The following is a 13,957-nucleotide window of genomic DNA, read 5'->3' on the forward strand; positions in this document are numbered from 1 at the left end:
GATCACAAGTAGCAACAAGTATAGATTGGAGGTCTTCATTTCAATACTTACCCAAGAAAGATGATTGTCACAGAGATAAAATTACAGTGAAAATGTATCAGAAATGTTTACCAAGTCATAATTTCCTAACACTATTTTCTCCCCATGGACATCTCTTGATGTCGTTGTAACTACCAATCAACTGAAGCATATTCAGATTTCTGTATAAATATAGCTTGCTCACAGGATGTTTGGCTGATTAAAGGACAGAAGATAGATAGCGGAAATGTTCCAATCCTAATATGAAAATGACACCAAAGTATATTTGTGTTGTCTCCTGTAGCTCAAAGGTCAGGCTGTGCTAGAAACTCTAAATTTGTCTGACATAATGCTCAGGGAAAAAATTAACCAGAATGCTGTGATGTATTTCAGACAAAAAGAAATCTCAAGCCTTTGTATTGACTCTAGGCTTTGCATGTAGAGTATATCAGATAAAGATGAAAACTCTTGCATTCTTCAGTAGCTTTTACTAAGTTAGTCCTGCTATGGTACCGACTGATATCACATTTTGGTCTATAAATCCAGGAATGAGGAGGTGTCCCAAAGACACTGGTCATAACAAGAATTTAACTAGATTGGAGGAGGAAAACAAGGTTGAATAGGGAGTATGGGTAAAAAAGGTTACAGGATAGAAAATGGGGGCAATACAGTTCAAAGTCACACAGACCACATTTTATCAATTACATTAGCAGCTACAGGTCTGATAAAATGAATCTTAGGGATGGGGAGTCTTGGCTTCTCTGATCTTTGGGGATCATTACCTCCAACAGCACATCTGTTATCTAGATCTGTAACAAGTCTTACTGTAGGAGAACAAAGAGGCATAAAGAGTCTATCCATTTCAAGTAAGAGCACTGGCCCCAGTGTTGGGATGACCTGGGGATCAAATTTGGGCTCAGATACTTAGCACCACACCCAGAAATAACTGACTGCATAACCTTGATCAAGTTACTTAACCCCGATTGCTTTAAAAAAAATCTTTAAAAAGAGTCTATCCATTGATTTCTATTGATTTTTCTTTTGCATTACATATGCTTTATTCCTATAAACTTTGATGATTCTGAGTAAGGGCAAATAGCACTATTGTAGGCTGAAAGACTGTTCATCCTAAGCTGGATTAGGAACCTGAAACCTCATGAAGCTCATTTCCTTTAGGGTAGGGTTTTTTTTTAATGTTTATTTAACTCTGCTGAACTTTGCCTCTTTTGGATGGTTTTTCTTTTGTACTTGAAAGCAACAAACAAAAACAGCACCATAGCTATACACACATGTGAAAATGTCAGCACATTTTTCAAAAAGAACTTGGAGTTCTGCTTCTTCTGTAGCTTTGGGATTTCATACTTGGGAGTTGGTAGGGGGTAGGCATGAATGAAGGGGTTGGGGTGAGAGAGCAACATGGTGAACCTTGAGTCTAGAAATACAGCATAAAAAGTTGTTCCCATATGGCAGCTTCACCAAGAATTTAGTTCTGCCATCCAGTGGCCAATGCAATGAAATATCTTTATAATACAGCATCTTAGAGTCATACAACCCTGGAATGTTGGAACTAGGATTCTACTTGTTCTGTATCTAACACTTCATAGATGACAAACTTGAGTTGTGGAGAAGGTAAGTGATATGTCCAAGGTCAAACAGCTTTGGATTGGTTAGATACTTGCCTCATAGATATATTTATATATAATATGTTTACACACATATGCATGTTGGGTATTGGATACTAAAAATATATGCTACATGTGTGTCCATACACTTCCACACTCTGTTTTGTTTTTTTTTATATCTATATGTATACAAGTTGCTCCTTTCAATAAAGCATAAAGTCCTTGAGGGCAAAGATTATTTTGTTTTTGATTTTGTCCTAGAACCAAGCACAGATTATGACACATAGTAGGTGTTTAGCAAAGTTTGTGATTGATTAACTTATTGCATCAATGTGGACCCTCATTCCAACCATGCAGGTTACAACCCACAACCCTGATCTCCCCTTACATCCCTTGTGACTCTTGTCCAAAGTCTCCCATAAATGATCTGCAGAAGATCTACCCAAAATCTTAGAGACCTTACTTAAGTTTTCTTGACATTATGAGTAGTATACAGACTCCCCCTTGGTTATATTATGTTCTCATCATATCATTGGACCACTGTTAAAAATATATATGTACATATTATTAATTACAGACATCCCTTATGAAACAAGTTGTGTTTACACATTGTAATTTTTTCCCTTACTGCTCCTTTAACAGACTGGTGGTAGAGAGAAGGGGCATGACACCTCAAGATCCTCCTTTCTCTAAAAAACTAGTACTGCCCAATACCTGCTCTTTCTCTTACTAGAAGGCTGAATTTCCAATATTTTCTTGAATTTGCATTTGCTAGAGAGGCATTCCTGAGACTGTCAGACTGACAAAATGTAGGAACTCTTCTCCACCCTATCCCCTTCTCTCTCTAGAATTCTGGACCACAGTGTCTGAGACCTCTCTTTTCAAGACATGTGAATAAGAAGATACATAAATTCCATATGTTTCAACCCAAGGTAGGGAGATACCCTGGGGACCAGGGCTATTCTTAGCTCCATTTTTGTCTGTGTCCCTCTGAAAAAGGAGGAAAAGATCAAGCTGCAACTGATGCCTTTTTTAAAAAAACAGGTTGACATAAAACAGATCACTGATCCAGAGCAGTCCAAGCCAACCACTTGATTCCATTGAGCCACCAGAAGTCGAGACGACCAGTCTATCCCCGTTAAGACCTAAGGAGGTATGATCATCCCAATGAGGTTCCCTCCTTGCCCCTCCCCTCAATTATGGGCCAAACCTAAATCAGGCTTAGTCCAACACATTTGTGGCTTTTTTTTAATGTAATAGACATCTTTGAGCCATCATAACCTAAATAATTAAATGTTGTCTAGGTAAGTACTGAGGATCTTTATCTCACCTCCTACTCCCTATGAGAAGTTCTCTTGGCCCTATACTTCAGTTACATCTCCCTCCTCAGAGTACTATGGGGTACTCCCTCAGAGTATTTTGGTGGCACAGTGGGTAGTGCAGCAGGCTTTGAGTCAGAAAGACCTGAATTCAAATCCAGCCTCAGACACTTACTGGTGCATGATTCTAGACAAATCATATGATCTTTGTTCCCCTCAGTTTCCTCAACTGTAAAATATAGATCTCATAGAGTTTTTGTGCAGATCAAATCAGATAATATTTGTAAAGTGCTTATCCTGGAACATAGTAGGTGCTATATACATGCTTATTCCCTTTTCTCTACCCATGAGATTCAACTAACTGATTTTCTAAATGACATTGGCTTGAGCTCCAACCAGAGTGCTACTCCTGTCCAAGACTTTTAATGGAGAATCAGTTAGGTCAGCCAGCTAGAAAAGTTTTGAGAAAAGGGTATTTAGTGGATCAGTAAGAACAGTTGGTACAAACACACTCCCCCTCCCACCCCCTGCCCAAGTCTGTAACAAACTCTCTCACAAGTACATATAGAGTGCAAGGTAAAGTGGGCTAAGTTTAGAGAACATGTATGGCAAAGGGGAAATGCATAGCTCCTGATTGCTAGAAGTCCTTTTTTCTTATTCTTAGGGTACTCAGTAAATTCTCCTTAAGCATGATGAATTATGCCTAATCTGAACTCGACTCCTGATATAGACACTGCCCTCAGTGGACCTGGGTATGCCTCTAGGATAGTAATGGAAACATAGGTAGCCCAAAATCTTCCAGGTGCTTTGAAGCTTAAAGGGTCTTCCTGGTGGTCAAAGGTGGGAGGTGGAAGGTGGGAATGGGGCAAGGAGACCTAGTCAAAGACAAAGCTGAGGTCTCTTTTCTTCTTAGGTGGTTCCCTGTCAGGGAGCTCATTTCAGTTGACCCCAGTTTCTGAAGTTCCATCCCTTCTCAGATAATTTATAAATATCCATGGGGTGTGGCCAGACTTCCTTGGCTTTCTTTATCTATTCAAACCCCTTCATTTGACAAATTAGGAAATTGAGGCCCCTAGAGACTAAGTGACTTGGCCAAGTTAACATGAGAAGTAAGCAACAGAGACAAGACTGGATCCATCATTTGGGCAATGACATAAAATTACAAAGTGGTAGATAGAGTCAGAGGCATGCACATTTAGGGTTAGAATAGGCTATTCTGATTCCAAGTTTAGTATTCTTTCCCTCTATCAACACAAAGGACATGAAAAAAGTGGCTTCCCCAATTCTTCAAATACAAAAGAAGGAAAAAAATCCCTCTACTTGAAAAAGTAAGGGAGAGCTAACAGAATAGGAAAAGGGTAACACTTTTTTAATGTCTTTATTTTTGCCTCTACAAAAAGAATCCTAGTTGTGATGAAAGGATAACAGCCAAATTAAAACAGGAAAAGTAATAATTAAAAGCATCTAGAAAAAGTGGAGTACTCTAATTAGCAGGGTCTAATGGCATGCACCTGAGACAATTTGCAGCATTGCAGAACCTCTGGTCATCATTTCTGAGAAAACATGAAGGGGAGCTGGAGAATGGTGAGCAGTGTGTTTGTCTTTAAATAAGGGACAACTAAGGAAAACTATAGACCAGTGCACGTAACATCAATAGGCAGAAGGTTACAGAATGAAGACTGGCAACCACCCTCCTCCCCCCTTCCCTAAACTATACGCTAAGGCAAGGACCAAGTTGCTTTTTTTTCACCTTTGTATCCCTAGTGTCTAGTAGAATATCTTACACATAGCACATGAGTGTTAATTGAACTGAATTGCATTGAGCCACTGGGTGTGTGAAGTAATTATTCATTTTAATTAATATAAGCACTAAATCTCTTGATTAGTAATTTCCTTTTTTCTAGCACACATGTGTATAGCCAAGCAAAAACAAATTTCTGCATTATCTTTGTCCAAAAAAAAAGCCTCAAGCTGTATTGTGAGTTTATGGATAACATATTTCATCATAAGTCCTCTGGAATTGCGGTTGGTCATTTCATCGATCAGAGTTCCTAAGCATTTCAAAGTTGTTTGTCTTTAAAATAGTGTTGTTATTGTATGAATTATTCTCCTGGTCTGCTCCTTCCCTCTGCATTAGTTCATACAAGTCTTTCCATTTTTCTCTGAAACTAGCCCCTTCATCATTTCATACAGCACAATAGTATTTTATCACGTTCACATGCCATACTCATTCAGCCATTCCTCAAGTGACAGACACCCCCTCAGTTTCCATAAATTGAATCACCTTGAATAGTGGAGGATACCAATGCAGTAGAGGAAGGAGATTGCCTTTCTACTCATTAACATAAGTTGCTCCAATCCTTCTCTTTCTGTCTCTACTGGAAGAGTGCCTAAGCTTCTACGAAAGGGAAAGAATAGCATTTCCCATAATGTCATAGTCACAAAGACCCTGCACAAAGGAGGAATGGAACTCCTGGAAGGAAGAAATGCCAAATAGGAGAGAGATGGGGTTTCTGGAGTATTGAGGCCATGAGGAACACTGCTGGTAGTGTCTGTGAGGCAAAGAATAGGAATTCCTGCATCAAGCTGGGAGTTAAAGAAGCTCAGATATTATGGGAATGAAGATATGGGGCTGAAGAAGCAAGATTTAAGAAATGCAGAGTAGGTGTCCAGACACTGGAGTGGGGGGAAATCTTAGATACCATAAGGAAACAATCAAATATAAAGATGTGGGTTCTAGTCTTCCATGAAGTATTGTGAAATTTTCTTACACTGACTCTGTGGGGAAGGGGAAAGAGAACAGTATTCACTTGAAGGTGGTATAGAAATACTGAGTTGCTAAAGAGGAATAAGATGTTAATCTTTTATCTATTCTCTCAGTAGTTTAATGCCTATATGGGAACTGAATATCCTTTGGGAAGAGACAGAAACAAAGCCAATCCAGTTGCACTGTTGGTGGCTTGAGAAGGGAGGAAGAGAAAAGTCAAGGAGTATTGTTATTGAGAACCACTTAAGACTGAACTCAGTCCATGTGAGCCTTCAGCTTTAGTAATGACTCATGAGTTGCCCATAGGGAGGAGGTAATATATGTGGCTTTATAAAAAGAAGGCAGCAGCAGATCTATTCAGTCTCCTTCTAGACTTGAATGATAGGCTACCTTAAAGAAAAGTACTATCTGCCATCTAGTTTAATTTCAATGCGACTGGGGGTTCTGTCACTTTGAAGATCTCATCAACTGGGGTTTTACTATATCAATGGTCAGCGATTTCCTTGGTTTGATTATTCCCTTCACCAGCACCAACTCTTTGCAAGTTAATAGATGATATCTGAGAATTGATGAGGCCAAAACATTTGTCACCTTGTGGATAGTCTGGTGACGATCCTCTCCATGGCAGCCTGGCTAATTCCTGAATGATAGATTTCATACAATAGTCCATCATGGATCCTGGAACTTGTAAGAGTTTGTGCTTCCAATGTTACCTCCACAACAGTAAGAAACATCGGGAAAAGGCTTTTGTGGAGGAATCTCATGAACAAGTTAAGAAAAAAATCATCTTGATCAATTTTCCATTAGGCAGATAAAGATTTGATGTTATAGTTGCATTATTAGCAAGCTACTGGATGCCTTTTTTCTCATCATACTTTTAAGGGAAAGATTGTCATAGTAACTATTAACTTTGACCATCCACTGAAATGGAACTTTCTTTGTTCAAAGTAGCACTTCTCAAGGGATTTCATGGGTGAGGAACATCCTTAAACTGAGGCCAGAGAGCCAGATGGTGGGTAGGAGTCTCCTGAATTGTCCTGAGTTCAAATCCTGCTTTTGACACATACTGGTTGTGTTGCTGTGGACAAGTCACTTAACTACCCAGGGATCTAGTCAGCTCTATTAACCTGTAAGTTGGAGAGCAGAAGTAAATGTCACTGGGAGTTCTATACATACACACACACATACACACAGAACTTTCCGGATATTGTGACAAAGTCAGAATCTAAGCATTTCATACGGAGCATGTGTACATGTGTGATTACACATAGAAAACACAGATGTGTTGTATACACATGTGCCACACATGTGTGAACACACACATTTTGTACATGTACGTGTATGTATATGTATGTATATATGAAGCTTTTATATTGTGACTTAAATTTACAACTTGTGCATTTTATATGGAATACATATACATTATGCTGGTATGTGTATTCATAAAAACATACATATGTCTGTATGCATACATATGTTTGCGTTTACATACACACATATGAATTATGCAGATGTATACGATATACATATATACATATATAGCTGCACAGAAAATTCTTAGATTGTGACTTAATAGAAAACAAACAAAATGATAGCAACAATTTAAAAATTCTCTCCTATGGTCTGGTTTAGTTGATAAAGATGAATAAGAGAACTGAATTTTATAATTGGAATATATGTATGCATGGGCATATATATATATACATATACACATTTCAAATAGAAATATGCAAATACATACATGTACACATACATTATGATGTTTTATTGAAGAACTTGAGGCCTGATAAGATTAAATGGAACAAAATACACATTTATTAAGTGCCTACTATGTGCCAGTTACTGCTTAGGGGCTTTACAAATATCTCATTTAACCTGCACAACATTCACGGGAGGTAAGTACTATTATCTCTGTTTTAAAGTTAAGGCAACTGAGGCAAACAGGGTTAAATGACTTGCCCACAGTCACACAGCTAGTAAGCATCTGAGGTCTGATTTGAACTCAGGTCTTTGGGACTCCAGACCTGGCATTCTATGCACTGCACCACCTAGTTTCCAAAACGATTTGTCCAAGGCCTTGCTGATGGCTATTGGAACAGAAAGGACAGAACCATGTTGTCTTGGCCCTCATTGAGCGAGTATCATTCCACTCTATCCTACCTCTTCTCTCTTCTTTTCCTGCTTGAGTGTTTCAAGATTTGATGCTAAAATTGTAAGCTCAAGGAAGGCAGGGTCTTTCTGATCTTGATATTTCCCTGAGAACCTTGCCTGAGATTCTGCCCTTAGCATATACTTAATAGATATTCAATGAACTGACTTAAATGGTTGCTTTTAAGATAAGGATTAACTTGATTTTATTTTGCACCTCAGGTAATCACAAAGCTATCTTGACTCTGGCTTTGGGAGAGCTCCCTGGGAGAAAAATTGTGTTTTAATTTTCTTTGCCCTGGTGCTTGTTATCACAGATAGCACACTACTTCTGTGCCTTTGAATCTGCTTGGCCTGGCCCTTTAGGGTTCAGATAGGAGGCAGCCAGATAATGACGTACCATGGGAACCTAATATTATCCTTAGGAAGGAGAAGTCTGGGATCTCACATCTGTCTTAGGCCTCCACTTCCAGATATCTGGAGCAGCCGAAGGCCTCTTCTGACAGGACTACAAACCATTGTGGATCCTGAGTCCTAGTGCCCCAAATACCCCAGGGGTCAGAGGGAGGACCTGTGCATCCCTGTAATCAGAGATTGGAAGTGTTTATATTCCATGTACAGTATGCTTAAAACCCCAATGTTTTGGGTTGAGTCTCTAGAAGGGGAAGGGAGGGAAGATTGTGAGTCTAGGCCGGTGGCCAGGTTGGAATCGTTATTCTTTTTTATTCCTTTCTTGCTGGGGTATCATAACTATATGAGATTTTTTTGGAGTCAAAGAGAGTGACTGAGTGAGGGTACCCTTACTGATGGGTCATTCCCAAGCTATCGTCAGCATGTACATCCTCGTGTCCCTGTCTGCATAATTAGGAGTCAGATTCTATTAGATGGAAGTCTTCTCTTCTTCCTTGTCTGCCTAAACTTTCATCCATCTGCATCTCAGTCTTATCTCTCCTCCTTTATCCTCTCATTCCATTGTTCTCTCCAGAACTTTCTCTCAATCAATCAATCAACAAGCAGTTATTAACCCCCTACACTCCTTGCATACACACGTACACACGCATACATATACACACACACGTCAGACATTATTCTAAGTTCTGGGGACACAAAGACAGAAGTTAAACATCTCGACCCTTTAGGAGTTTACACTGCAAGGATCACTTACCCTAGAATTTTTGGCCGTATTGTCCTATTACCATTGATGCCTTGCCAAACCCCTACCCCTGGCTTGCCTCCCACCATTGGCCTCCTCTGTTCCTATCTATGTGCTTCTGAAACCTTCTGGAGAATGTCACATTAACTGGCTCACTTATAAATTTCTCTTCTCTAAACTCACTGGGGCCCTTCTCATGGTAAGCAATCTTTCCTAAGCTTCTATCACGTTCTCCAATGTCTGTTATAAAATGTCTCCTCTTTTCTGCAAACCTCCTACATCATCTCTTCTGCCATGACCGTAGCATAGATCTTCACCTCCTATTCCCCCGAGCTCTGTCTTCTTCCCTCAATCTTCTCCATCACCTCATTCTCTTTTTTATTTTAATTTTTTTTAATTCATGGAATAAAAAAAGTATTTCCATCACATAGTATAATAAAAAAATATTGCACATAAAACTGCAAATCTGTTAGGTACAGCTTGCTCTTCTTTTTAAATATATATTTATATATAAAATATGTATTTATACATACATAATATGTATAAATATAGACAATAAAGTTATCACGTTAACCTTTTTTGTTCCTTCCCTCTGGCCCCACCCTGCCCTAGAGATGGCTACCATTAGACACAAATAGGCATATATATGTAAAATTATTCTATACATATTTCAATTTATTCTTGATGCCGATAGCACCTTTCTTCATATGTCCTTTATGACTAATTTGGGTGTTTATAATAGTCTGATGCTCTCTCTTCTAACCAAGGCTAATCTTTCTACTTGTGTTCTTTCTGGATCCCACTGTTTCTCATCTCCCCTTGACCCTTTTCACTTGTTTTCAATGCAAGTAAGAATTAGTGTATTATAAACAAGGTAAATGAAATGGAAGAAATTGGGAAATAAGGAAGCGATCAGAGTCAAATGGAACCAATATTTTGTTGCTTTCAGGAAGACCTTCTGCTATGGGAATACAATCCTATAGAATGTAAGTTCCCTGAGGGCAGGGTCCACTTTGTTTTTGTCTTTGTATCTCGAGCACCTAGCTCAAAGCCTGGTACATAGTGAGCACTTAGTGAGTGATGGTAGACCTGAACTGAATTTCAGTTTCTCCTTCTCCACATTGTTTCTTCCCAGTCACATACATTGTATGATGGAAAGATTGCTACATTTGGAGACAGAGGATTGGGGTTTGAAGTCTGACTTGGTCACTTACTACCTACATGATTAAGGTAAGTCATTCTATTTGAGTTTCACAATCTTTATGAGCCTCGGTTTCCCTATTTATAAAATGGGGGGTTAAATTAAGGGGCCTCTAAGGTGCATGGGAGATTTGTAATTGCCCCCATCTTTAGCTAAACAAAATTTTACTTGACCCTGTCATCCTCCCAAGCTATCAGCCCATACCTTTTTCCCTTTCACAGACAAATTCCTCGAAAGGGTTATTTATGCTGAATGCTTCCATTTCTTCATCTCCTATATACTTTTCACTTATATACTCTACCTCCTATATGCATTTTTTCATGTGTAAAGGCACCACTCACCACTGAAATGAGGTACCTTTTCCTAAGGTTGCTGATGATCTCTCAACTCTTAAATTCAGTGATCTAGTCCTAATTCTACTCTATCTCGCTGAAGCTTTTGATACAACTGACCACTGCTTCCTCTTGGACATTCTCTCTTCCCTTGGCTTCTGTGACTCTATTTCCTCTTTGCTCTCTTCCTTCTAAATGTTCTTTGATGGACCCTCCTCCTCTTGACTTGCTCAGTGTGAACATCAATCAAATCCCTGACCTGGACCTTCTCTTCTTTCTCTACATTCTTCCCCTTGCTGATCTCATCATCCCTGTGCAGAAGATTCACAAACCTATATATCCATCCCCAATCACATTCCCAAACTCCAGTTCAACTGCCAACTACACAGCCCCACTTGAATTTCCCATAGGAATTCCAAACTCCAGAGTGGTACTCATTACATTTTCCTCTCCTCTAAATCTCTTTATTTCTGTTGATGGCACCACCATCCTTCTAGTCAACCAAGTTCACAACTTTGGAGTCATCCTTGAAACTTTTTCTAGTTCAATCAATCAATCAATAAGCATCCCCCCCCCCCCCAAGTGCTGGTGATACAAAAAAAGGAAGTGAAATGAAGAGTGTCTCTCAAAGAGCTTTCCAATCAGTTTCCAAGTCTCTGCAATGTCTCTCACCTTCATCTCCTTCTCTCTCTTCACACTGCCTCTACAATAGTTCAGGACTCCATTACCTCTTTTCAATAGCCTCTTAATTTATCACCTTACTTCTAGTCTTTAATCCCAAAGGAGTCAAACTTGTGGCCCACAGGCCTTGTGGTCAGCAAAACTCCCAAGTGCAGTCTAAACCAGATTAAAATGTAATTGGGAAATGTTTAACAAAATAAATAAAAACACAGTACAACATAATGCTAATTTGTGGTTTTCTAAGTTAATATTCATCCTGCAGTGACCAGTTGCTATTTGAGTTTGATGCTGTGGTCTAATTCATCCTACAAACAACTGCCAAATTGATTTTCCTAAAACACAGATCTGATACGCACACCCCTACTCAAAACATGTCAGTGTCTCCCTGTTTCCTTTAGAACAAAATAAAAGGTCCTTAGTTTAGTATATAAGCCTGTCTACAATTTAGCACTGCCTACCTTTCTAATGATCCTGCACATATTTTTCTCCACAAATTCATATTGTACTATTGAATGTTTCTTGTGCAAGCCATTCAATTGCTCATCTCTGTCTTTGGACAGACAGTAGTAACTTGTTTCCAGAATTCCCTCCAACCTCAGCACTGCCTTTGAGAATCACTGACTTTCTTCAAGAAAAGCTTAGGCCTCACCTCCTCCATGAGGCCTTTCATGATCTCCCAGTTGTTAGCACTGGCTTCCTTTTGAAATTATACTTTATTATTTTGTGTTCACTTTATGTTCAGAAATCTCTATGTGGCCCAGAGCATGTTAATTCCTTGAGGGCAGGGACATTTTTCATTCTCTGTCTTTGTATTTCCATCCCCTATTATAGTGACTTGAATACAGTTGTCACTTAATAAAGGTTTTTTGACTCAAATTGAATTCAGTTCCTCTCTTCTGCCCTGTGGGTGCACAGTCAGTGAAAAGTAGATGCAGACAAAGGGTGGAGGCAGCCAGCCTGGAAAAGCGTGCCTGAAATACTAAGGTATTATAACATTAGCCCAAGGGAAGAGAGTAAACTGAGAACCAGAGTGCAAAATTTTGGAGAATTAGAATCTTGACATTTTCTTGAAAATTACATGACTTCTCTCTGAGCCTTAATAGCCTAGGAACAAAAAATGCATAAAAATGTATAGATGGTTTCTTCATCTGTACTGCAGAGCTAATAATGCTTAACTTGCCTCAAAGGGATGTTGTATAGTTTACTAATTAATGACAATAATGAGCTTGGAAGCTACAAAGTACTGAATTAATGTTAAGTGTTTGTTAGGAATAATTTGATTCAGATGCCTTCTGTCTTTTTTAGTGCTCTAGGTAATTTGTTCCCATGTCCTGAGTTTGGTAGCTGGAATTTATCTAGATATGTTAACTTTTTCTTGTTCAGGAATTTGGCTTCCCAAAAGGTTCAACTTCTTCAAAATTTGGTTGTCACAAGTTGTAAGGTCCCTTCTTGGCAATTCCCTATGCCTGGGATGTTCCCATTTCTACAACTTTCAGAATCCCTGGTTCCCTTCAAGGCTCAGCTTAAGTGCTACCTCCTTCAGGAAATCTTTCCTAATGGGATTCATCTGAACCAATCTAAACTTCAGATTGGTATCTCTGAGGATTTTGTAGTTTAAGGGGCTTTAAGGACTTCTCAAGGAAAGCTCTTCCCAGGTCTCAGTTTCCTTAGCTCTATTTTTAAATTAAATTTTGTCTTTTTAAATGAAAAAAAAAGTTTATTTTTCTCTCCTTTCAGTACTAGGGGAAAAAAAGAAAAACCTCTTAAAACTCATCAGATTTACAAAGTTGAAAAATGGAAAATGATAAATGTTGGAGGGGCTGAGAGAAAATAGGCATTTTAATATACTGCTTGTGAGGCTGTGAATTGGTGCAGCCATTTTGGGAAGTTTTCTTAACTTTAAAAGAAAGGGGCTGTACTAAGACATTAAGTGATGGCTAAGTCAAACACTCAGAAAGTGGACTAAGGGTAGTAAGAGGCATCATGGTTTAGTAGGATGGCCAGTGTTCCCAATGCATCTTTTTTACTTATCTTCAGTGGAAATATGCAGTGTGTATGTATACAGGGTATAAGAGTCAGGAGTACTTAGGTTCAAGCCTGTCTCTGACATATACCTGATTCTTAGAAAATTACCTGGCCTCTTAGTACTGTAGGCAACTTGGGTTGACCTGCGTTGGTAGAGGGAATATTCTCATCTGAGAGTTCCATACACCAATGAAATCATTGGTCTAATCTCTATTCCTACCTACAGGATGGTGATGATGAAAATGCCATGCAAACCATAAAGTACTATGGAAATGGCTGTGAATCTTCTTGTTTAAGAGAGAGTTAGGTTTGGCTGATAATTGGCATAGTACCTTCTCCATTCAATTTGGTTCCTTACAAATAGTGGAGACAGGGATAGGGACTGGACCTGTGATTTCGCTGATAGAGGGATGCCTTCCACCAAAGCAAGTCAGCCCCTTACTTGCAACTTGTGTTGGATCAATTCATTAGTCTTGGAAGTGGGAGTTCCAAGGAGTTCTATAAGTCCCAGGAAACAGGAGTTTTGTTTCTATGTGGTTACAGATCTTTTTAGTCCTTGTAGTTAGGCAGTTAACAGTACTTAATTTTCTCTAGAAAGAAAATCTTTACTCAATACAGAAGACACAGGAGGGATTAATGAAAAAATAGCTATATACTATTGAATGGGCTGGAAACAAAAAGGTCAGGTGAG

The 13,957-nt window shown here is 39.0% G+C and overlaps 1 long non-coding RNA gene across 1 annotated transcript in view; it reads left to right on the plus strand.

Annotated features, from left to right (window-relative positions):
• The window catches only part of LOC138174238 (uncharacterized), a 91,632-nt gene that overhangs the window by 54,211 nt on the left and 23,464 nt on the right, over nt 1–13,957 (plus strand). Inside the window, exon 2 of the long non-coding RNA XR_011171645.1 lies at nt 10,163–10,257. This is a non-coding gene — a long non-coding RNA (uncharacterized lncRNA). The remainder of the gene's footprint in view (nt 1–10,162; nt 10,258–13,957) is intronic.

This window comes from Petaurus breviceps, unplaced genomic scaffold (assembly GCF_028583685.1).
Source record: "Petaurus breviceps papuanus isolate PSGF00001 unplaced genomic scaffold, PetGlider_PUasm1.0 688, whole genome shotgun sequence".
NCBI classification, from domain to species: Eukaryota; Metazoa; Chordata; class Mammalia; order Diprotodontia; family Petauridae; genus Petaurus; species Petaurus breviceps.